The sequence below is a fragment of the Nuphar pumila genome, chromosome 14 (assembly GCF_984573655.1).
Source record: "Nuphar pumila chromosome 14, dmNupPumi1.hap1.1, whole genome shotgun sequence".
In the NCBI taxonomy this organism is placed as follows: Eukaryota; Viridiplantae; Streptophyta; class Magnoliopsida; order Nymphaeales; family Nymphaeaceae; genus Nuphar; species Nuphar pumila.
The window spans coordinates 56,178,384-56,204,804 of NC_143262.1; the positions used below are offsets into that span (position 1 = coordinate 56,178,384).

General features: G+C 35.1%; 1 long non-coding RNA gene across 1 annotated transcript in view; it reads left to right on the top strand.

Moving 5' to 3' along the window:
- The first annotated feature begins 5,925 nt into the window (after positions 1-5,925).
- The window catches only part of LOC149816852 (uncharacterized), a 41,910-nt gene continuing 21,414 nt past the window's right edge, over positions 5,926-26,421 (top strand). Inside the window, exons 1-2 of the long non-coding RNA XR_016427762.1 lie at positions 5,926-6,175; positions 7,712-7,795. This is a non-coding gene — a long non-coding RNA (uncharacterized LOC149816852). The remainder of the gene's footprint in view (positions 6,176-7,711; positions 7,796-26,421) is intronic.

Sequence of the window (26,421 nt, forward strand, 5' to 3'; positions counted from 1 at the left end):
AAATATAACATGCATTGAGAAAATGTTCTCGGAAAGATAAGAAAAGTTGCACTAATAATTTAGAGCTTGTCAAATGTGGACAAGCAAGTTGGTTAAATGTGAATTGACATAAACACCAATCTCGTGGAATATGTGTTGACATGGATATGTTTCGGCGGTCATGTCTTGGGTCAAATGTGAATCCATCCCCCTCCATGGTGGATTAGGGAACAACGAAATCTGATACTCGATGCAGAGGTAGAACTGTGATTGTATACCTAGTGGTGTACTATGTTGACTACAGGGAGAGGGATGAAATGTCCCAGACTCTTAGCCCCAGGGAAAGGGATGTCTTGACAAAGAATCATAGACTTTGGTGCAAGTATCTTAGGGTTCCTCTAGAAGTTTAAAGTATAACATTAAATGTTTGAATGAACACTCCTGAGAAGCCTAAGAACCTAAATTGGCCCAAGAAGTGGTGCCTCAAAAATTGAATCAGGATGATTATTTAAATTATGATGGTTGCAAGCATGCCATGTAATTTAGTTTAAATGAAAAGATATAAATTATTTCATGTCATAGAGGTAAGGCATACCATATGCATAATTGTTATGCCTTAATTACATGTTATGATGTAATGTCATATAAATTATGACATGTTATTTAAAAATGTTCTATTTGCTTTATGTATGTTGTATACTAGAGACCGAGTAAAGGTCTTTGAAATATTACGAGATATTAAGTTGGCTCACTTTATTTTTTAAATATTTTTCAGGCTCAGAGGAATATGCGGACGGATAACGCAATAAACAGGGACTCAAGGATATTTTTGGAATGAACTGGGCTGCATTTGAGAGTCAACTGTTATTTTGGTTATGAAACTTTGATATTTCATTCAATAAAATGAATGAAAATATTTTGGTTATTTTAAATGAATGAATGATTTTTACTTTAAATTTGTGGCATGCCCAACCCAAAGTTATAGTAGGTTCAAATTAAAAATAAATAAATTTGAGAATTTTATTGTGTTTTCTAAAAGAGTTATTATAACAAAATATCTCTAAACTTTTGGGGTGTCACATGTATGGTATGGGTCTGATTCATGTAGTTCTTATCGAATCCAAGTATGGTTTCTCTTATAGTAGACCTAAGTCCAGACTCGATACCATACCCGAAAATCTGGTCCTAAGTCTGGTTCCACTTGGGTCCAAACCAAACCCAACCCATTCACACTACGTATAATCTCAATGGGTAGGATTTCATAAGCGATTTGAACTTGATCCGAACCACATTGAAGGATCCATATGGTATATTCTTAAATCCAGTTTTGTTTTAGAGCCAATGTGCATCTACACAGACTGAAACTAGATGTGATTATTCAGATATGGGTCTGAATCGGAACTAACCAACCCATTTTGGTTTTTCGACTTGAAAACCCATGTGTTGTACTTGTTTTCAATGGGTCCATTACCATAAATTCTTTTTCTTTTTTGAAAGGCAAGCTGGGGTTAGGTAGACCCCACCAATTATTATTCAACATTTTTAACCTGCAATGTCCCACCACTGGGAGACGTGCACTGACAGCTCCTACCAACCACCTGTTGGTAGTACCCTAAGGGCTTGTTTGATGGCTTGTCCAAGTTTGGACAAAATGAACAAAAAGGATGGAACATAACATTAATTTTGTTTGTTCTGCAATAATTGTTCCAAGTACAACGTTTGTTTGGATCGTACTCATATGTTATGCTCCAAATGTTCGTTGTTTGATGATGATGTGTGGACAACTTAGACAGTCATGGATAATGGGTGGAATTACTTTGTTTTGGATTGTATGACCCGATCCATTCACTATTTTACATCTTTTAACAAGTTTATTATGGTTTTTTACTCGAATATGTATCCAATTACGAAATTATATCTAAAATCATGAACTTTTGTCCTGAATATGGATTTGGAATTGGATTTTTGCCCCAAATATGGATCTCGTATGAGATTTTTTCCCCGAATATGGTTTTTTGCTCTGAATATGGATCTCAAATTGGATTTTTGCCTCAAATATGGATCTTGAATTGGATTTTTGCCTCGAATATGGATCTCGAATGAGATTTTTGCCCCGAATATGGATTTCAAATGAGATTTTTGCCTCGAATATAGATCTCAAATTGGATTTTTGCCTCGAATTTGGATCTTGAATTTGATATTTGCCCCGAATATAGATCTCTAATTGGATTTTGCCCTGAATATGGATTTTTGACCCGAATATGGATATCAAATTGGTTTTTTGCCCCAAATATGGTTTTTCAAAAACTATTATACATTGTGCTCATTTATCAAAAAAAAGGTGAAGAAGATTTTTACAAGGTCAACATTTTTGGATTACCTCAAAGTCTTAAAAAAGGTAAAGAAGATTGAAAGAATCCTTCAATTCATAGCATTTGTGGAGGCACTCGCAAGGTTCTTGTTAGTTGTTTTATCCTTTGTCTCAATGGGTTGACTAAAATTAGCTTAAAACTCTTCAAGGGATATATCTTCTATGCATATGTATTTGTCTTTATATTTTGCAGTTCAAAAGAGAAAGACAACCGAATTTTCAGGGGTTTTCTGCTCAACTAACGATCTCACTTAACAAACCTAAAAGACAAAATCTAGAAAAGACCAACAAAATAGAAAGAAAATCGGAATTTTTTTGAACTCGACCTACCTGATCCCGCTCCAAAACTAGAAGACTAAAGATCGATATCTGAACCACGATTCCTCCTCAAAAGACCAAGTTCAATATCAACCCAGAAGACAAAGATCTAAGAGACGCATACGAAAAACTACCACTATAAACAAAACCCAAGAAAATTTATGAATTTTTCCAAAAATCAAATGCTAAAAACTTCCCAAAAAGAGATTTACATTATATATCGAGTCAGTGAAAAAGGAATGAATCTACAAAACCCAAGATGAGAAACCTTCAAAATTTGACCCAAAAATAAATGAATCGAAAAAAATCAAGGAGGTTGAGTCATGGCTGAAATCAACCAAAGTCGCAAAATAAACGAGAAAGGACCAAGAAACTGAAACAAGAAAAAAAAGCAAAAGAAAAAGAAATTGCTTGCAAGAATGGATCAGGAAGAAAACCCTAACCCTAATTTGCGAGAGAGAGAGAGAGGACAAGGAGGAGGAGAAAGCCTAATTTGTGAAGACAGGCGATATAAAAAGAGGGCTTATGGATAAGGCAAGGAGCCAATTGGTGAGGAAGCGGATCAAGTCATGCTGAACATGAGCGTTTTTGCTTATGCTGACATCGTGGCCATCCGATTTGCATTTTAAAAAGCTCAAAAGTCAACAAAACCATGTGGCATTCATCCAAAATGCAAACAGACGGCCACGATGTCCGCATGAGAAAAAATGCTCATGTTCAGCATGACCTGATCCGCTCCCAAGTGGTGGTGGGTTATGAGAAGGATGATCCTCAATGGCAATACAGTGGCGGCAGAGAGACATGGGCAATGCAGGGGCGCCCTTTATAGAGGCAACACAAATGTGGAAAAGGAATGTGTGATGCCATCCTCTGGTGGTGATGGTTCTCGCTCAGGCGGCAGGAGGTGAGACGGAAAGTCGAGGAAGGTAGGGGTGGATGAAGCACCAATGGAAAAGTCGAGGCATGCCCGTCGAAAATTTCATTCCCCTCATCCCTGTTACTTTTGTAACAGAGGGGAGAGTGGAATGAAAAGTTCATATGTTTAAGGACGCAGCAGACGTGCGGAACGCTATCTGTCGCGTCCAAAATTTGTTGGAAATCGCCGTTCCCAGTGAGATTTTTGTCTGAATCATGTTGGGAATGGTGCATCAAACATACCCTAAATTCTTTTGCCATAACTAGAACTCGAACAATATTATGATGTTTGAATCAGGTTTGGATCCAGATTTTGAGTTTCTATTTAACATATGGATTCAATTTCGGGTCTAGGTTGACCCAACCTATATCTGACACGTGTGTGTCTACGATTATGATGCTACAGGTGGTTACTCATATGGTCAGTGGTGTCTTGTGTCAATCTGAAGGCCCAGGACGAATCATGCTGCCACATGGGGTTGTCGTTGCTTAATCACAATTGGGGCATGTAGTAAGGCTGGATGATGGTGTCCTCAACCTGGAGTTTTACCGGAAGAAGGCGAACCCATTGTTGGTTCTTAGTATAGTTTTCCTTCATCATAAAAAAAAAGATTGTCACATAATTTATTATTCTTGAAAAAAACTCAGAAAGAAGTATTTTTTGATAACATTTGCAGCGCTTTGTGATTCTTGAAGTTTCTCAACTTTTTTGTGATTGCAAATCACAATCATAGCACTTCAACGAAACTATGAGAAAATGTAAGTTGTGATTTCTCAATTATAATGTCATATTATAGGTAAACATTATTCAACCCACCTGTGACACAACAATAGCCAAACCATCTATTATGGTGGAAGGATCTAAATGAAAGAACTTAACTTTACTCTTGCATTTAGGAGAAAAATAAACTATTACTAATTTACTTGTTGATATAATTAGTGAGTCAAACTTGGTCTTATTCAATTAATTTTTTCAAAGATAATCGTATTGTCTTTGTAAAATGGTGTGCTTTCTAAAATGCCTATCAATTTGACAAAATCCCTTGCATGTCTAAAATTATCGATTCTCAACTTTTTAGGACATTTTTGCTCTTTGCACATGTGAACTTGCTCAGGTTCATGTGATATATAAGTACGTTGTAAGAAATTCACAATATGTCAATAAAAAGAAGATTATGCGAACATCCACAAATACAGTACGACCTTAACAAAGATAACTTGAGTACCTCACTTAAGTAAATACTCTTTAAGGAGGTCCGCAAATGTGTGCAGACATTCATAAATACTTGTTGTGAATGTCCTCGACTTTCACACTCTGATGAAATCTCCACAAATACAATATGACCTTCACAAAGATAACCTTTGAACCTCACTTAAGTAAATATTCATCAAGGAGGCCCACAAATGTGTGCTGACATTCACAAATACATGTTATGAATGTCCCTAACTTTTGCACTCTTACGAAACCTTCACAAATATAGTACGACCTTCACAAAGAAAACCTATAAATCTCCTTTAACTAAATACTCCTCAAAGAGGTCCGCAAATGTCTACTGACATTCACAAATACCTATTATGAATGGCCTCACATATTTGCGGTGTCCTCTTTACATTTACAAGATGATTCATGAACATTCTTTGTATATGCGGTTCTTGTGACTTCATTTGCGGACTGTGAACACCCTAAATTTTTTAAAATTTTATAAATATTCCCTTTTTTGCCCCTGGCCCCATTTTCTAAGAAAATTGAGTCAATTTTAATATAAATTTTAGTTATTCTTTGGATTTTCTGGAATAAACTCCATTTTTATATATCTGACTCAATTTCAGATTTGGATCCAGCATTAAAATTCAAATTTGAGTCTCGTTATACAATTTTCAAACTAAAATTACAAAATGCCATAAATAATTTCTGAATGGCTCAAACAGTCGATCCGACATCCAATTGGATCCACAACTCTGTATTTTCTCAATTCGAGGTTAAAAACTTGAATATTTTCTCAAAACCTGAATCCAAACCCATTTTCTGAAGAAATTGCCAAAAATCAAACCCAAATTCTCAGAAAACCCCTCTTTTGTAAATATTTCTCAAAAAATTACAAAAATAGTTTTAAAATCCCTTATTTTCCCTTAGATTTTAGAATTTTATGTCAAAAGCCCCCAAAATATAGAAAATATTAGAAAAAAAAAACAAAAGATAAAAAAAAAAATTTGTAAAAATGAACCACCTTTTTGAAAATCTTTAAAAACGAGACTTGTTTTTTTAAAAAAAAAAAACTAACAACTTTCGGTTTCTAAAGGTCGACCACTTTCTCCCTCGAGCTCTGGGGATCTTTCTCAATTCTTCTCCAAGGGTCTACATAAACAAGTTATCTCCTTCCTCTTTCGGCATCCGTTTTTCACCTCAGCACTCGCATTCCTTCACGATCGCTCTTCAACCCCTTTCCTTCCTTCTTCTATCCCCATTATCCTCGTTATTCTCTTTCCCTCCCCACTGGTGTCATTTTTTCCCCAATCAGTGAAGAAAGCTCCACTCGACGACAATGGGTCGAGGAATTATCTCTCATGATCTCAATATCCTCTGAATCCAAGGTGAGTAAACCTCTCTTTATTTCTTTCCTCTCCTTTCTCATTTACTTACTTTCCACTTTTTTTTTATTATTATTCTTGTAATTTTCTGAATCGTTCTTTATCTTTCAATAAGAAAAGCCTCTTCGTAAGCGTCGATCTGCATATAGCAGAATCGACCTACATATGGCAACATTAACGGAATTCTCAGATTCTGACATTTTTTTTAGTTGTCTTTGCAAATTCTATGTGTTTTCCATATCCAATTCCCCTTTCTTCCAATTTATTTTTAGAATTCCTGCTTTTCTCACTTCATTTACGATTCATTTACCTGTTGCATGGCCTATTTCTTTTCTCATTTTGGTTTTAATTTCTTTGGCTTATACCCGATTATCCGTTGCATTTAATCTCCCACTTTGATAGTGTTTGATTCACTGTTTCTTCATTTTCTGTTGTGTTTCTTGATTGAAGCATCATCTGTACATTTTTTTTTGTGTGTGTTTTCTCCAGCCCTTTGTAATACATGCACAGTTTGATTCCATCCAACACTGTACATTTGCTTTCATCCTGTATCTTGGCACGACACAACACTTTTAGGATGTCAATCCCCTGTGAATCGACACCTGATTCAATGCCATTTAGTTTGTTAGAATGTATCATTGTATTTTGGTATTGCATTCTGGCATATGGACGTATCGTTCTGCATCAATCCCATCCCCTTGTGTTTCCTTCAGTCATGAGTCACTCTTATCATCCTTATTGGATGATCTAATACAGCCTCTGGTTTGCTTTCTTTGGACATAAATCCAGAGAATCATTGCCCATCAGATGTTCAGGGGATCCTGACAAGCCAGCGTGTAAATAAAGAACTTCAATGAATATATTCCTTATAATTTTTCAATCTTACTAAAGGTTTTGGTCCTGTTAAAGATGTAAATGAGTTTTAGAGCATTGTTGATTTATCTAAACTTCGACTGCGTGTAAGGAAGTTGATGTAGTAAAAGAGTGTCGCAGCTAGCTCTCTCAAAGTGTCGTGTCTGAAGCCGCCAGGAAGATTTGTCTTGACAGGTTCTTCCCTTTCAAGCCCCATGAATGGTCCAAACTTTTCCTGGGCATTCAAAGGGCAGCTGATGATTGCAGAGGAGATTGTGCACAGATGTTTAGTTAGTCACCTGGATCCAGACAGGATACTACCTATACCAGAACAGGTTGAAGTGGCAAATGAGTTTCTCGAGTTTGATGGGGAGGTGGACCGTTTTTTTTTTTTTTGGAATTTATGAAAGTGTTAGTCTGATGGGTCAGTGAATACCATTTTTGAATATGTCTGGTGATATTTTGTCATTCCTAAAGAGTAAAAGGGTCTGTCAGCTCCATGTTGCAGGAAATATATGCCTTTAAGGTCTTCCCAGGTCTGATATTTAAGGTAATGTATGTTGTCTTTTCATGATAATTACCTCTGATATCTTAAAACCTCAGGTTAGTCTCCAAAAAAAATCTTCTCATTAACACTTGATGTTTGAACTTTCTTCTTATTCTCACATGGTGGCATTACTTTTGCAGATGGATCACTTCCCCGTTTGGCTATTGTTCTGGTAGGTCTACTGGACCATGTTACTGCAGATGATTATCTTTTCTGCAACCCTGGTATGTCTCTTGTTTTATGCTGTTCAGAACCATGGGTTTAGGATGTTGTTTTCATCTTTTGCAATCTGGTAGCATATCATTCCAGTCATCATATTGGATTTAGTTTTAGCATTATTACCAAATCATAGCTAGGTGGCCATCTTATTAATCTCTTTACAACATAACCCTCCCATACGTAAGTTGTAATGTTCTTCTGCAAATCAGTTGTAGCTAGCACCCATAGAAGCCTATCATCCTGTTACTTTGCTCTTCACTTCTCACATGCCACACAACATCACCTCCATCTATCACCTGCGCATTGTCCATATGTTGTATTTCCTACTTCATATCTACCACAACACATTATATCGCCCCGTACACAACATCACATTTCTGCACTTTCACATTGCATTCTCTTCATATCTCCACCTGCATATAGGTATTCCACCCACTGTTGGCACCCACACCCTGCTGCACTTTTACTTAGTTATTTACCCCTATCTATCAGCATTGGCTACTTCATTCACCAACACACCTACTGCAGCATTTCTCCAATCTATCGATCTTCCACCTAACTACCACCTTCAATAACCATATCCACCCTACTTCCACAATACCACTGCTCCACTCTTCATTGCCACAGGTGCCCACTTATGTTGGTATCTACCACATTTTGAATCCCGCACGTCTCCTTGAAATATCAATCCTTCTCTTCCACTATCCAAAATTTATCATTGAACCAGAAGTTGTAATACAAGAATGTGTCTCTAAAGAGCTCGAGAAGATGAACTTAGAATTTAGAGGCTATGTCAAAGCAATGATATTTTATGCTCAGACTCGACAAATGACTAATTGCTTCTTGACATTAATTCCAGAAATGAAAAAGGATTGGATTTTATCTATATTGGCCAACATATAAATGTTTGGTCTGAGTTGAACTATTTGACATTTGGAGATTTACCAATTTCATAAATTATTGGTTTAAAAAGTTGTGAATCCTCAATTTTGCATTTAAAACATTTTTTGTGATATCAAATGACATAAATCAAGAAGTTAATATAAGGGTGTGTGAGGTCAAAAGTTCATTTTGTTAGTATGGTTTGCATTTTATATGAATCAGTTGTAAATTTTGATAAGTTAATGTAAAACTGTAATGAACTCAATGTCAAACAATTATTCTAATACAGAAGTTAGTTAGAACAAAATGCTTTTGAATGAGTACTATAGTTGTTTATTCTAGCTTGCTCTTTGCCTTCATATTTAGAGGGCTTTGTGATTATATACAGGTACACCCGTTTTGTTTGACTGCAAGTGGATGCTTTTGTCTCCTTATCTTTGTGCACCTTCTTAGCACTAGTATGACCTGTTGTTCTGTGCCTATAAATACAATACCATTTGATGCCATTTTAACAATTTGGCTTCATATACTGTACAACAGTTCATAGTGCTATTTTGAGTCCATATTCTACATCCCTGAACTTGCAAATATGAGATTCCAGGTTCATTGTTTCATTGTGAATTGTGCACTTGCATGAAATATAAATTCAAGCACATGGCAAGAATACTTTTTAGTTTGATTGACAGTTCAAATGAAGTGTTCATATATGACGCATAGCTTCATTATGATGAAAAGAAATAAAGGAAAAATGCATGAACAATGAATTCCAGACCCTGCTTGTACATTAAACATGGCATGGACAGGGTTGTGGTTGGACTGGTAACGAACTGAGTCACTTGTATCTCAATCAAGTAAATAACTTATGGATCTTGTTTTGACTGAGTGGCTTAAAAGGGGAAGACATGGAGATCTGTGTAGCTTTGGTGACTATATTTGGCCTGGTGACAGACGTGGAAGGAGAGGAACTGAAGATCAAGCCGTGAATCCTATCAATACTCATCACCACATTGGTTGTTGCCACCTACAACCTAGCCCCTCCAACTTATAGCATCATCACCACTTCATCATTCAACCTATAGTAAATCCACTTTTCTATACACGTTTTCGCATGTACACACAAATTCCCCTCACATGTATTCCCATTAAAAGCACACATATGCTAACCCTAATCTCTTTTTCATGTTTTGCAGTTTTGCCTTGTGCTAACTCGTTTCTTTGCAGGAAAATCATGAAAACTTATATTACTTTCCTAGATTAGGATTTTATTATCTCAATTTCGATTCAAGAATTGTAGTGGCTAGATATTAATGAGAATTTTTGCACTAGATTAGAATATATGAGCATACATATATCTTAGAAATTGCTTGTTTTCATCTTATTTTTCTCTTATTTCAAAATTTCATGAATGAGAACACAAATGGCACGTGCACCATTCTAATAAGAGGTAATTAATATCCTAAGCAAATGACCCACATTGATGACCATAGTCAAAATGTGGATAATGCTTAGGATTCTTATCTTTTATGGAATAACATTGGATCCACACTGGATCACTTTTCAAAAATTATCATATTTTTCTAAATATTTTTTTTCTTCCTTTATCAGAGTTTAACTTAAAATTAACTCAAAATATATATCAATGGCCATAGTTATGATATATTGAGAGTTAATTTCATTTTAAATTCTATAAAGACAACAAAATGTATTTTATTCTTCATGTGAATTTAAATATAGATTATTATATAATACATTTTATGACCATAGTCAGAAATGTATTATATCTTCAATCTTATTTCAATTCACTTAAAGAATAAAACATGCTTTTCAAAAACCCAATTTCAAATTCTTTTAAATTCATTCATCTTTTAGGATAGAATTTCATCATATTTTCAAACATTCTTTTTCAAAATCCAAGTGATTTTGAGATATATTTTCAAAGTATCCTCTTCATTTCTCAAATCAATTTTTAAATCTTATTCAAATTCATCCTTGTATCTTATTTCAAAAATTCAAACTTCAATTTCAAAGTCCAAATTGACTTTGAAGTTCATTTGTATATTCAAAATTCAGTTTCAAATTCATTTTCAAATTTGAATTCTAAATCTCAAATTCATTTTCAAAAATTCAAAGTCTGAAGTCGGTCTCACATTTTCAAATTCCAAGTATAGATTCAAATTCCCATCTTTTCAAAATCTCAAAACATTTCTTCAAAACTTATTTCAAAATCACTTAGAAAAACTCAAAATTTTTGAAGCACTTCTCAAAAGCATACATCTTTGAATTTTCATTGCACAAGCATGATTCTTTGTGCATTTTTGACTTAGAATAATTTCTTAGATATTATTTTAAGCAAAGCAAAAGACATTTATTCAATTATTGGTTCGATTACCTCTGGTAAAGGCGCCAGGAACAATCGAACCTCGTACCGACGAGCGAATCCCGTCTCTCCATTTTTCTCGCAAATTTTCAAAACGAAGGCGAGTGATTTTTAAAACATTTCTTTCTAAGGTCAAGTGAGACCTTCACAAAAGAGTTCCCCTTTCTTCTTTCCTTTTCTTTTCTCTTCTCTTTTCTTTTTTGGCTTTTATTTCTCCTTTAAAAAGGGAAATAAAGGTTAGAAAGGAAAAGAGGAGGAAAAGAGAGGATGATACAAGAGGAAAAATTGTGTGATAATCACACAGACTTGTCGAACATTCACACATTGGACATGAGATTCATAATTTTTCTCAAGACTTTAATCTGAATCTTGTCATGTTGTGAATCTCTGTATGAGCATTAGATGTGACACTTCATTTTTTCAAAAATGATGATTCACAATTTTGGGTTGTTTTTGCCTAGCAACCCGGGTTTTTTTGTGGTCCCCAACTTTTCCCCCTACAAAATTTTTCAACGATTATTTTTTGGTAAAATTCTTCGGTGTTGTTACTTTCTCTATGTCGCGCGGCATGTACAACTTTTTTAATATTTAGGACATCATCGATGGTGAGATATTTTGATACACACATCTTTAATGGTTGAATCAATTATTTTTTAAAATTTTCAATTATTTTATGAAACATTGGCATTAATCTCTTATTTTATGAAAGAATTGCATGGTTCTCAAGTTATCTTTTTATGTTCAATAGCCTATTCTATTTTCATATAACCTTTTAAGGGAAATTTTGCATGATGAAGAATTTTTGAGAGTTAGCAAAAGGTTCTTGGTCCTATCCTGTTGTATACAATTGAAACCATAGTGAACTCATTTTCTTTAATATTTGCTTTTATGTTTAGTATAAATTATTTTTTATCACTATTGCTTCATGATCATTTAGATGACTGCATTATATCTAAAAAGGAAAAGAAAAAAGAAAATTATAAAAGTGAACCTTTTGTCTTCAGTTTAATGAATATCTATTGTTTGCTTCATCTTCCTTGTGTGCTTTTATTTTCTTCTAGTGTTTTTATCATGTAAACAAAAAAAAAACTAAAAAGACATCTTCTTGCAATGCATATGATTAGGCATGTGCAAAATTTTGTTGAAAGAAAAATAGAGAACAACTCTTATGATTTTATTGTTTTTATTTAATTGCATAGTTTTCCTTTTCTCTCAAAAAATATTTAAGTCCATAGTTGATTTCCATAGTTTGAGATAAGATGTTGATGTTATAAGATATCAGTAATGAATTTTAACTGCTATTTACATGAATTTTATATAGATCACTAGTTTCTTTATTTTGTTTTTGTAGAAAATTATTCATTTATTATTATAAAATGGTGATTTAAGAGACTCTCACAACACCAACACCAACACCTACTGATGGAACAAAGCAAATAGAGGAACATGTACATTATTTGTTAGTTGATCAGTCCTACTATGGACTACAAAGAAAGCTTGACATGTGGATAAAGAGAAAACCTACTTTATAGCCACTTGTATGGGTGTTGGACATATACCACAATAAATACATGAACACCTTCAATGGCAGCAAAAATAACGGTTGAAACAAAAAAAAAAGGTTGAGAAGCTTGTAGCCAAAATCATGTCTCCATTCCGAAAGCATTTAAGGAGGGAGATTCATGTATACAATCAGTGGTGAAGAAGTTAAATAAGTCATTGACTAAGTTTGAGGCTATTGCTAACCTGAATGCTCGGCTAGAGAAAGCAGGAGACGTGACCACCTGTAATGGTAGTGGTAAGATGGAGAGAGAGAGAGAGAGAGTGTGCACACTATGAGGTTGGGAAGGGCAAAGAAGGTACCTCAGTAAGAGTAAGATGCAAAGGCTGCAATGGAGATTGATGTTGATGGTTCTCAGCTGAAGGAGAAGGAGAGTGAAGGTTCTTTTGCATATGAGAATCCTTAGCAAAATGAGGATTGTGGGGGTGGAGAGTGAGCAAGATGATCCTCGGGGGGTCGCAGAAGGATTCTCAAGAGTCTGAGGAGGTGTAAGATCATCAACCCTTGGAAGAGCAAGTGAATGCTCTGAGAAAGTGGTTGCAACGACAAACAAGGTCTAGTACATGTGAACATGTACTTTATTTATTTATTATTGTATGCAATATATTTGTATGATTTTGCAATCAATTTCAAGGTTACATTTAATCATTAATTAAATTATCATATATATATATATATATATATATGTGTGTGTGTGTGTGTGTGTGTGTGTGATTCTTGTAATTTGATCTTTAAAATGTTATATATGTGTGCGTGAAGCATGTATGTAAAATAACTATTTTGAATATTGCAACTCATTGTCATATATGTGTGAAGCATATATGTAAGATAACTATTTTGAATATTACAATTCATTGATTAATTTGTCATATATGTGTGAAGCGTATTTTTAGGATAACTAGTTTGAATATAGACATACTTTATTAAATCTTGAAACTAAGTTTGAATTTTAAATTGAATTTTTTCTTAGATTATAATTTGAATTACATTTGAATTTAAATTTAAATTTTTATTTAAATTTTTTATTTAAAATTGTATCATGACTTTAAATTTGAATTGGCATTTAGCTTTTAAATTAAGAATTTGAGTTTAAACTTGAGTTTGCATTGAGATTATAAGTTTGGATTTAAATTTTAATTATGAGTTTGAATTTTAAATGAATTTTACATTATGAATTTTAAACCTTAAATAAAATTTGAATTATGGGTTTAGAATTGAATTGTAATTATGGGCTTGGAATAGAATTTAAATGATGAATATGAATTCAAAAATATTTTTTAGTTTATATTTGATTTTGGGTTTTGAATTGAATTTGAGTGTTATATTCAATAATTAAATTATGATATTTGACTGATTTATGCAAATTTTATTGTGATTGCAGGATCTGCAACCTTCAAAAGAGGAGGATCCAATAAGTCTTATACATCGGTTCTACTAGTTCCAAGCTCAAGAGTAGTTCTTAACACTATCAAAGAAAGTGAATGATTGGTTGGATTGAATGCATTTTACAAATTTCTTGGAGCTCACATCATGGAAGATTGGTCACACTCTTATAGATTCCATAGTGTAGTTATGGAATTCAACAACCAACATGTTTCAGTTCGTTGATTGTGAGATGATCATCACCTTGAAAGATATGACATGCATCACCAAACTGAAGTGTCATGGGGAGCTAGTGAATACACCTTAGTATGGAGAATTCCAGTGCCTATGTAAACATTTGTTGTGAGCAACCAAGACTACATTTGAAAGTAAAAGGTTGAAGTTGTCATGGTTGGTGAACAATTATGATAACAACAGGGCAAAGAGAATGGAGGGAAAATTACCTTGTAATGGAGAGAAGGTCGGTCATAGGGTAGACAAGGAGATGAGGACAATCTTTCTCTACTTCTTTAGTACATGTGTATTCATCGACACTAGTGCAAAGTTGATTCATGTATCATATGTGCAATTGGTGCAAGACCTAGATCACATCGATGAATATGTATGGGGAGTAGCTTCACTTGTATACCTGCATGCAAGTTTTGGTCATGTGAGCCATGGAAGAAAAAACTTGGCAACTATGTTGGTGTTGTTGGAGGTACGAATATTGATTAGATTTGATTGATGTAAATTGCTATCTCTATATACTGATTTATGTATTAATCCATGTATTGATCCTTATTGGTTTGAATATGGGAGCACATATCCATTGGAAGGCCCCTTGGATGTGACCCAGTTCTTCAATTTTCACATATTGCTATGTAGAGTAGGTCACACACATGAGAAAACTTAGACATAGAGGAAGATGAGGAGAGAAATGATGGAAGATGGATGGGTCCTCAGTTGGGAAGGGTTCTTTGCACTACAAAGTTGTGCATGTTGGCCAAAGCATATGTAAGTATGCATGAAAGAAGTGGTTATATTATTATAAATAATGTAATATAAGATAAACCATGAATGAAACTTCATTCTCTAGGTAACATGGTACCCCTGTGGAGAAAATATAGTGGAAGAAGATGTGGTTGTCCAAGCCATGGACCTTGCGAGGAAGGAGATTTGGTTGTATAATATGAATGAAGTTGAACGTCAAATTGTGAGTCAAGTGGTCTAGCAGTTTGGGTATGCTCAACAACAACCTCGTCACCCTCTTGCAGCTAGCGAAAGCTTTTCAGCCTGTTTGAAGGATTGGTCGAATGATTACTGCACATTGTTTTTCTTTGAACTTGAAAATTGTCATGACGGTGGTGATGAGGTCGGCTTGTATTCCATAAATGTGTCTGCCAGAAGAATGTAGCTACTGACAGTAAGGAATTGCCAAGCAATTCAAAGGCGAAGAGAGGCATTGAGATGGTAATGCACTTATATATATTAATTATGTTTATAAATTTATTTTCATTATAAATTTATTTCCTTGTATACATATATATTTTAATTACATAACCAAAAGAGGAGGAGCAAATTGGGGTGAGGAGGCTGAAGCTTATAAGGACTTCAAGTGGAGTGGATGTAGGCTTTGCTCTTATCAGAGATGAAATCCGTAGGCTGTAGGATTTGCTTGAAGCAAAGAGCTGAATATCACTTGATAAAAAGATTTCATTTTAATAACTGATGATGGGAGTCTATTGATTAAATAGTATAGTCACAAATGCATAGTCCTAATATTGAGTAGTCATGAGAATGAGTCATTAGATTGAGCCATGTCTCAATAGTATGTCGATGTTTATGTTCAATTGATTTGTTTTGCTTGTGCATTGTTGATCCATATTTTGGAAAAGATTTTGAAATGATTTTATAATGGATTCAGATATAAAACTTAGTGAGAGATAAGGGTTTTGTTCTTCAAGAATGTGACCCTTTCCTCCTATGGTGATCATGGATCAATCGATTCAGGGGTGCATCTTTTCATCTTACAGTTCTTGGCGTGTGATTTAACACACCTCGATCTGATCTCCTAAAAAAGAAAGTGAAGTTGATAATGCGGGCACCACCAACACTCAAAACACAGAAAAGCAAGAATAGTACAAGAATTAGAGATAAACATGTCCCAATAAATAAAATAAAATAAAATAAATATCAATAAATTAATAAAAGAGTTTACCACAAACATAGGTAGCTCCCCTAATGACTTCGACAAGTGCAACGAATTTGACATAACTTGTGCAGGATTCCGACAGGGTGGACCCAATGGGGCAATGAATCTAGACCTAGGGGATGACTAATGGGCTCAAAAGGAAAAGGGCACAAGGCTAGGATGATCTCTCACAGTAGCACTCTCATAGATAGACTTCAAACTTTAGATGCTAGATCATAGATGTTCAAAAAAGGGAGAAAAGAGACCTCTTATTTATAGATTTTCTTATAGATTTTGGACCGTAGTTGGTTGGTTTTGGATCTAGGTATCCAAATTCAACTATTGCACATTAGTCTTATTTTGATTGGCTAATGGTTTGAGGTAGCAAACTTTGATTGGCTGGTTGATTTCTTAAATGATAAGAAATTAGGTTTTAGGAAGGCTTACTAGGCTTATATTAAAGTTTTGGAATGTCTAATCACTAGATCTTAGATTTCTATAAGGTCAGATAAGGCTTATCCTAAGGAAATAGGAAAGATGACTAGGTTCAATGAAGAGGAGATCTAGGGCTAGATCTTGGATCTTAGGAAAGTTGGTCCATGGAAATCTAGGATTTTGGCAAGTCATGGGGCCCACAAAATCCTTATTTAGTGGTCAATTTGGGTCTGGACAACACTATATTGGATAAGGATCAAGTCAATGATAAGGGGATCTGGATCATGTCCAATGATCCAAATGATAATTGGATATGGATCAGGTCCATAGTTCAAATAACAATTAGATCCAGATCAATTCCATGATCCAAATGACAATTGGATCCAGATTAAGTCTCGACAACCATTCAAGTAAGATATGTATATGGATCAGACCCATTTTGACATAAAATTTATTTTGACCATAACTTTTAATTTAGGAGCCTCTTTTTTATGATTTTGGCATATTAAAAAGCTTATGACCTCTATTTTAATTCATATTTTAGGTAAAAAGATTGAAAATGTTAGTTTCTTGGCAAAAAATGCACTTAAAATTTAAAAAGGCTTGAAATCTCTTGACTTTGACAAGGGGATTTTAACAAAAGGTATTTTGGTAAAAAATGGGGTGTCTATAGATGCCCCTCTTTGTCATCGTGCAAAACTTAGTTGATGACAAAGAAGTAGACACACCGATTTTGAAAAGATAAAAGATAATTCAAAGAAAAGTTTGATGGTCATCATAAGACCTTATCAAAGACTTTGGGCAATTTTGAGATTGAGTGCATTCCATAGCTTTAAGTGCATGCATGGCTATATGCAAGGATCTCCTAGGCTCTTCACCTATTGACTGGAGGCCTTGTGGAGCTAGCATTTTGTCCCACATAAGGGTTTTCTAGGCTCTTCACCTATTAACTGAATGTCTTGCCGAACGAGATCGAATTTGCAAGATGAGACAAGTGCCTTTAAGCATAAGATTGCACAGAGAAATACAAATTTTGAGATATAAGATTGATTTAGAAATCAATAATGTGAAAGATGAACTTTTCTTGAAAATGCTTGGGCTATTTGACTAAAAGGAACATTTAGAAATTACTTTTCAAGATGTGAAACTTGTATTTAGAAGGAGGATATTTGTGTGCTTGCTTGGTTGGGTAGTGGACTACGAGGACCTAATGTCCAACTATCTAAGTTCAAGAAATCCTAAGATAGGATGGGGTAAGGCTTACCTAATGGGAGCAAGATTCATCTTAATGAATTTTCTTTCATTAACATGCAAGATATAGGCGGTGAACAAGGATTGACATTAGAAATGTGACCCCTAGGTCTAAGGTTATCATGATGTATGCTAGACACTATTGACTCATGATCTACATGATATGATTTTTTTATGCATCAAATAGAAAATACATGCATGTGACTTTTGGGTAATGAGTGAGCAAGCTTCAAAAGGAATAGGTGAGAAATGCTTGAGACCATGTTTTAGACTTATCCAACCCAAAATTTTAGATTTTTTTTAAAATCAAACCTGTGTGTGCAAAAAGTATGCCGCTTTCATCTTGATCCAATGTGATTTTAGCCTATGTTGACTTTGAAATTTAGTCATGTTCATCTTACTCCTCCTTTGAAGGTTATCATAGGTCAGGAAAACCAACTTGGCTTTATTGTCATCCTGCTTTTTGATCCTGATAAAAATTTAAAGATGACTAATCATAGGTGTTCTTAGTTAGGATCCATAGCACTAGACTACTATAATGAGTCATACAGATGTTAAAACTCTATATGTTGCCAAACAAAAAAGCGCCAAAGGGGGATTTTTGTTGCCCCTGGGGAAGAGAAGATAATAATGATAAGTCCAGGTTTATCCTAAGCTGGATAGCGTCTTCATGATTTTTCTTAACCAACAACTTCCCCATTTCCTTACTTTTGCACACTTTCTTTCACGTGTGGATCTTTTTAATCTTTTTCTCTATGTGTGACCACTTTAGCTCTTTTCACCTCTCAGACCATTGTCACCTGAACCTAAGACCAAACTATATCCTCCATTGAAACCATCAAGCCTAAGAGTATAACATTTTTTTCTCACTTTTAACACATTTTTCTCACATTTGACATTTTTTATTCTTTTCACCTCTTTGGTTTGGCAATTGGTGAAGTCCACCGAAGGCTAGTGACTTGGGATTCCCTACGATTGACCAAAGAAAGTTGAGAAGCAAGTGGTGTGACTTTTAGCAATGATATTTTTAAAACATATTTTTATCGTTGAAATTGTTTTGGAAAATCGCCACCCAAGTAATAAAACTGATTTCCCACATAAGTGGTGAGTCGGATCGATCCACAGGGAAGATGATATACTTAAATTAAAACTAAACTTTGCATTTTATTGATAATGAACTTGTTCAATTATACAGAATATTACAGGGAAAAATACTTTGAACAAGAACAAAAAGGAGCCATGTAGTGACTTAAACCCGCAAATACAGGAGCATTTTCGTCATTTCACTTGATGTGATACTCGATCACTGGGACAAGATGCTCTTAACTTGCAACTTAATATCACCTGCACGACAAAAACAAAGTTAGTAAAACTATTTATAAAGATTGAAATAACTATCTCTAAATTAATTCTAAAAGTAATCGTTAATCCAATTCTACGTAAAATGAGAAACTACCGGAGCTAATTTCCTAAACTAATTATCCTAATGCTACAATTAACTCTGGACTAATGTTAAAAACCTAATAGAAAACTAAAATTCAGAATTAGAAAAACTACGTAAAATCATAAATGACTATTTTACCCCCGCACTACGTGAAACCCTAATTTTTGATAGGCGGTCAAAGAATGAATAGCAGACGGCCTAAACAAAGCCCTAATAGAGCGATTTTTGTTCTATTGTATTTTTGACAAAACCAGGATTTCAGTGAAGCTTTCGGATCTCGAAAATTACTCCATGAACTCCGGATATAGGCGTCACAAATTCAAGGAAAAATATGAGATAAGCCTATCTGGAAATATTAAAATCGCAAAGGGCAAAACTACGAGAAATTAAATCTAAAATGCTAATTATCGAACTAATACGTGTATACACTAATTCTAAACCTAATTGAACTATTAACCTATAGAAAATACAAATTTAACAGGAAACTCAAAAACCTAGAAAACACCCCAATCTACTAGAGTGAGTCTAGTCGATATGTGGGGTTTGGAACAACCTACTCTTCAAAATATTAATGATTACTAAGGGAAGCTAGTCTAATTTATTCAGACTAAGTAACATACTGTATAATAACTAATTATCCTCTAAACATGCTGGAAAAACTGAAAAATACAGAAATTACACTGACTTACTCTAATGAGCAATACCAAATTCTTTTAGAGGGGAAATGCATGTAAGCAACACTTAATGAATGATCTCAATTAACACATAAGCAACTTCAGCAAAAATAACCTATTCTACTCTAAACTAATTTATCAAACAACAAATATACTAATAACATTACAGTATCAAAACAACAACTAACTAACTACTTATTCCTTGGAATCCACCTAAACCACAAACATCTCTTAATCGGTTTTAGACCCTCGGATTAGGCAATTCCCAAAAACGATGGCAAACATAAAAAAAAGAAAACTCTAAGCTAACCTGTCTAGATTGATCAATACAGGAGAAACTAACTAAGCAGAACCTAAACTCATGCTGTAAACACAGATTTAACATAAATTTTAACAAAACTAATTGGCTACACCACACTAACTTTGCTATCACAGAAATAAATCTACTAAGGTTAACACACAAACTAAGTTAACTTGTAGATGTCATTCAACAAATAAATCTAAGCTAACACTGAATTCAAGCCCAGATTAACCACTTGAACTACCGAAAATTTCTGCACAAACAGAAACCAACCCAGAGTTACCAATCTAGATCATTCTATTTAAAATGCCCAAATCGCCTAAATTAGAACCGCATCTTAAATCATGCAAAAATGAAACTCAACAACCTAAATTTACATCACACTAAACTAACCTACTAATTAATAGTTAAAACAGCTAATTCTAATGCTACCACAAAAAATCAACAATTAAAGACTATTTACCCAAAAATGCTTAAATCGGGTAGAGAGAATCTACCCGATTTAATCTACCCGATTTATTTGCTATTTGAATGCAACTCAGAACAAAACAGTAAACGACATCTCTACAGTATTAAAGACTACATAAACACACACAACAACACAACTAATTTATGCTAGTTAACTAAACAAAGAAAATTCTAACACAAACGATTTAGCTGACTAGAAACAACCTAGTCGGTTTTAGCTTAGAGAGAGGAAAACGATGCAAATGAATTCCAAAATGCAAAACAACTCAAAATATCCAAAGACATTCTACTTGGACTCGATATAAGTGCTGGCTCATGCACTGACTTTACACACTAAGGCTGACAGAAATACAGAAAATGCAGACAATAAAAAGAAAACAGAATCACATGCACAATTGGTTCTACGCTATAAGAGAGGTGTGAGAAAAGACTTACCGTGCACAACTTCGGAAGTTCTATGATTGAAGGGGTCAAAGAAGAGGTGGAATCTGCTGAGGAGGTGCGTCTACAGCCCTCAATGGTGCTGTCTAACTCTGCTTTGCTGCAAGGTGCTGGAAACCGCAACGGGTGGTACTCCGAAGATGGCGTGAAGGCCCAACGACGAGCGTGATGTAGAGAGCCGGATGGAGATAGGGTCGGCTAGCTATGGAAAGGCAGACGACACCCTTGCCACAGCTGGAGCACTTTCATGGCTGCTATAACCTGCAAAATGAAGCATGAGAGGTTAGTTTCAACAAGGGGAGAAGAAGGGTAGGTGTGGAAAAGAGGAGAAATGAAGGGCGATAATGGTGGCGCCAATGGATTTTGTAGAAATTTCAACAAACCCAAAGGAGGAGGAAAAAGATGGATGACTTGGTGGTTGAGAGAGGAGAGGGAGGAGTGAGAGTCGGGCAGAAAGGGGGAGCATTCTCCAAGGCAAAAACTCTATATTAGGTTTAGGGCATTGTTTTTATAGTTCAAACACTCTTTTCTAGAAATTCCAGAAAAGAGATTAAAAAATACTTTGTCTGGGCGCCCTTTTTTTAGGAGGCATTTAGCAAATGTTCTAAAACTCGAGTTTGGGCTGATGTGGGGTGGATCTTGGAGTTTTGGCTCAGATCCAAGGCCCAAATGGCCGTTTGGATCCACTTTTGACCCGCTTCACCCTGAGGTCTGACTCGCTACACTGTAAATGCGATATCTCTCTCGTTTTAAGTCCAATTCGAACAAAATTTGAATCGTAACTCAATCATACCTAAATTCATCTAAGTGTGAGTTATAAACTTATAAATGATGTGTTTATGCAATAAAAATATATTATAATTATGAGTAATTAACGTATCGTCAAATACCCCCATGCTAGAATAATTGCTAGTCGCTAGTAGTATACCCTACCCTTGCGATGAGGATATGAACTACCCGAAGAAAATGCAAACTTTTATTAAACAACTAACTCACTTTTATAGGAATCACAATTGCATTTAGCTTATGCAACAAGCCCTTTTTGAACCCCTGGGTTACCCCAGTGGACGAGCAAGGTCTCGTGAGGGTTTGCAGAGATGCTACCCACAAACATCGGAAATCATGCAGAAATTTAATTTTTTCTTCTTAATGCTAAGCAATTCCAGAAATCAAATTTAGCAGACATTTCATGTAGTTTTCACTCTCGGAACACAATTAGAGATTTTATGCCTCAACGATAAAAATTCTCCTTCCACTCTTCTAAAAATCGTAGTTATCTATGATTGTTTCTCAGAAAATCATGTATTGTCATGCTATTGTTTATTTTTCATCACTTGTATCTTTTTTTGCACATTCTTTCATTCTACTTCTAAACAATGAATTCTCTTTTAGTAAGCTCTCATTTTTCTTTTTCATTGGATTTTCAATTTTTCATCTTTTATTTTCTTTCCATTTGATAGCCTGCGTGTGGTCTGCTTTTGTGCCCTATGCAATGTTAATGTCTTCCTATACCACTGTCTGTATGTCAAAGACATTAACTAGGCACAAAAGTGACTTCCTTCATTTACCCTTTCAACATGAGATTCAGACACTTCAACTTGTGTCTGGTCTCAGCTTCCGAGGCTCACGAAGTTTTCACTTTCCTTTTTGAATGAAATTCAAACGCTTCAACTTGCGTCTGAACTCATCTTACTAGAGATTGTGAAATTATCCAAACAACCTTACACAGGCTCTTTTCTTTTGAGCTCGAGCTTTTTCTTTATATTTTTCATTTACTTAGTCGCTTATTTCAAACTGTGTATACTTATACTTTGGGATTCAAAATTGTCTTTTTACATTCAAATATAGTCTTTTTTTTGAACTTCACATAAATACTCACTCTTTTTAGCTTTGTTCAGAAAAAATTTTCCTCATGGGGCTTTTAAAATTTTCTAACATGTCTAATTATGTCAAAAACATTCATATATGTTAAAAAAAATTCCTAAAATGCCTAATTTATGAGTTTTAGCTACTAAAACAGGATAAATAGAATAAAATAGTATGTATCTACTGAACCCCCCACCCCCTCCATGCTTGAATGACACTGTCCCTAGTGGCATGCAGAGATACAAAAATGCAATGTAGATGCACACTAAAAGAACTTGAAATCAAGACAGAAGAACGAATAGATACAACCTGATATGCGGGGCCTCTTGAGCTGATTCTTGACTAGATCATGCTCCACCACTAAGCATACGCCGATGCTCAGTTTTTAGCTGACCTAGCCGATTGTATGTTCTCAAGGCCATGTCCTAAATCCAGTAACCTATACTCACATATTGATGTCAGATAAGCCTGCATGAATCAACGCGAATGTAAGCTCATATGAAATCAAATAACTAAACAAAAATAAATGCTAACACTGAAAATCCTAATTCTAGTATATACATATGATACATTTTTCCTCGTTTAGACCTTATTATTTTCCTTTAGGGTTCATCACAGTCTGGCCCGGCAGGCTTTCCTCAGGTCTCCTGTTTAGCGCTTTCGCTAATTGTCCCATTTACGATTCTAATTTTGTGATTGACTGTGTATGGGAACTCAACATTTGACTGCACTTCTCAAAAGCATTCTGACTCAAGGTTTTCACCTCTTCGAATGCTTGGAGAAGTCTTTCCTCGAAAGAAGTCTGCGGAGCAGACTCTTATGAAGGCTGAGGAGGATAAGGAGTGGCTTGGGGATAGCTCTGCCTCTGGAATGTCTGAGTGAATGGAGGCGGCCGAGTGGGTTGTAACTGGGTGGAAGACTGTGGGTTCTTCCATGAGAAGTTAGGTTGATTACGCCACCCCAGATTGTATGTGCAAGAATACAGATTGTTCGGGGGGCCTGGCATAATCCTAAGCTGCTTGAACTTGCTCTTGCACAAATTCAGGGTATTGAGTTGTCGACAGGCACTCAGTAATAATGTGTGCCAGACTGACACACAACATACACACCGGATGGGGTCGAGAGGAGATGGTCCAACTTCTCAGAAAGCATATCGACTTTGCTCTGCAGCTCAATCATGGAACCCACCTCAAGAACACCACCCCGCTTTGATTCACTAGGTGTGACCTTATCAGAATAAGAGGTAGAGGCATGATGTAAAGAATTCTCGGCAAGAGTATCAAACAAGTTCCATGCCTTATCCTCGCTTTTAAGCATAAATGTCCCTCCACACGAAGCATCAATCACCTGACAATTTCGGTCAGACAATTCATCGTAAAAGCTCTGCATCAGTTGCCATCTTGGCACCTGGTGATGGGGACATTTTCTGAGGAGATCCTTCATCCTCTCCCAGGTCTCGTGGAATTGCTCGCCATCTAGTTCTGAGAAACTGGTGATGGCTCACCTGAATTGGTTGGTTTGACTTATAGGAAAGTACTTTTTGAGGAACTCCTGTTGTAACTGATCCCATGACCCTATAACGATAATGTCTAAGAATTTTAGCCAATATTTGGCTTTATCCTTTAACGAGAAAGAAAAGAGGGTCAACTTTAGCGTGTGATCCTTAAAATTTTGAATTTTCATGGTTGAACAAATTTTGAGGAACTCGTCCAAATGCTGATAGGGATCTTCGTGACTAAGGCCATAGAAAAATGGGAGCATCTGTATTACGCTGGCCTTAATCTCGTAATGAGGCACCCCAATAGCTGGTCTGTGAATGCACGATGCCTGGGTGTACTTCGTGGGTAGGAAGTACTCCCTGAGAGGGCGCATAGGAGCTTCAGGTTCTTGGTCCCCTATTTCGGTTCGGTTTCGAGAAGAACGTATAATTCTCTCTGGATCCTCAACGAACGGTTGGAGCGGGACACTCAAATTCCCGCGCCCTTGCATACACTGGAACTAAGTCCAAATGTGTGCAACAAAACCTAAATTAACTAGGCGACCTAACTACGTAAATGAAAAGAAAGCAGTAAACAACGAACAAAAACAAGAAATTAAAACTAAATGCAATTAAACTACACTAATCATGCTTAAAGAAAAATTCAACTACAAAATTAAATCTATTCTAAATATACTTAAGTACAGAAATAGGAATTCAAGCTATGTTATCTAGGACTTGTTGAGAAACTCTGTTTTGATGTCACATAATATGATACACTGTCTCATTTGATTTTATATGATATGATAATATGTCCTCTTGAAAAATGTTATATTATGACTGAATATGTTTTGCCATGAATCTAACGAGTATTTGATGCAAGGATATCTCACCCAATAAGGATGGAGACTTCCTGTTCAAGTACAAATATGGTGCAATCATACTCCTTGAAGAAAAAGCTTGATGAGCCATGCATTCCTAAAGTTCAAATGAAGAGATCGGCTACCTCAAGTTGAAGACTTCTTTCTTCTTTAGAGTCATATGTAACATAACCTTCAGGAACTTGCATATTGCATATTACATACTCATTCATAAACACTATATCATCAAAGTATACGATAGTTTCGAAAAGCTCCTTTTTGAAAACCAATAATTGTACCTTCTTACAACCTTTTATGAAAAAGATATTTTGTCATGTAATAATTGTACCTTCTTACAACCTTTTATGAAAAAGATATTTTGTCATGTAATAATTGTACCTTATACTATATACAAGACAACATGAAAAAAAAGGAATGTAGGAAAAAGACAAAAACATAAAATCGGCTACATGGAGAAAACAAATATAATATGTTTTTGAAAAGACTCTAGTTACCTTCTTTAAAGAAATATTTCTAATATAAGAAGAAGACAAAAACATAAATCGGCTACACAAAAGAAAAACAAATATAATATGTTTTTGAAAAGACTTTAGTTACCTTCTTTAAAGAAATGTTTTTAATATAAGAAGAAGACAAAAACATAAATCGGCTACACAAAAGAAAAACAAATAAAATATGTTTTGAAAGGACTCTAGTTACCTTTTTACAAAACCATAGAATGTCAACTTACTTAAAGTCATCATTCTCTTTACAAAGCATTAAATACCTCCTGTAACAAATCCTTGTTAATATCCTTCTCAAAGAATGTCGACCTTCTTTTGGTCCTCATTCTCTCTGGAGACTTTGAAAAACACAACATAAAGAAAACACTTGACATGACTATGTACAAATAAATATCTCAAAGCACTCATAGTACTTACACTCATTTAAAGCAAAGAAGTACTAATGTACCTCAAATCATTAATTAGAATAAAGACAAAACTACAACCCAACGTTCAATGTACTATTGTAAGAAATAGA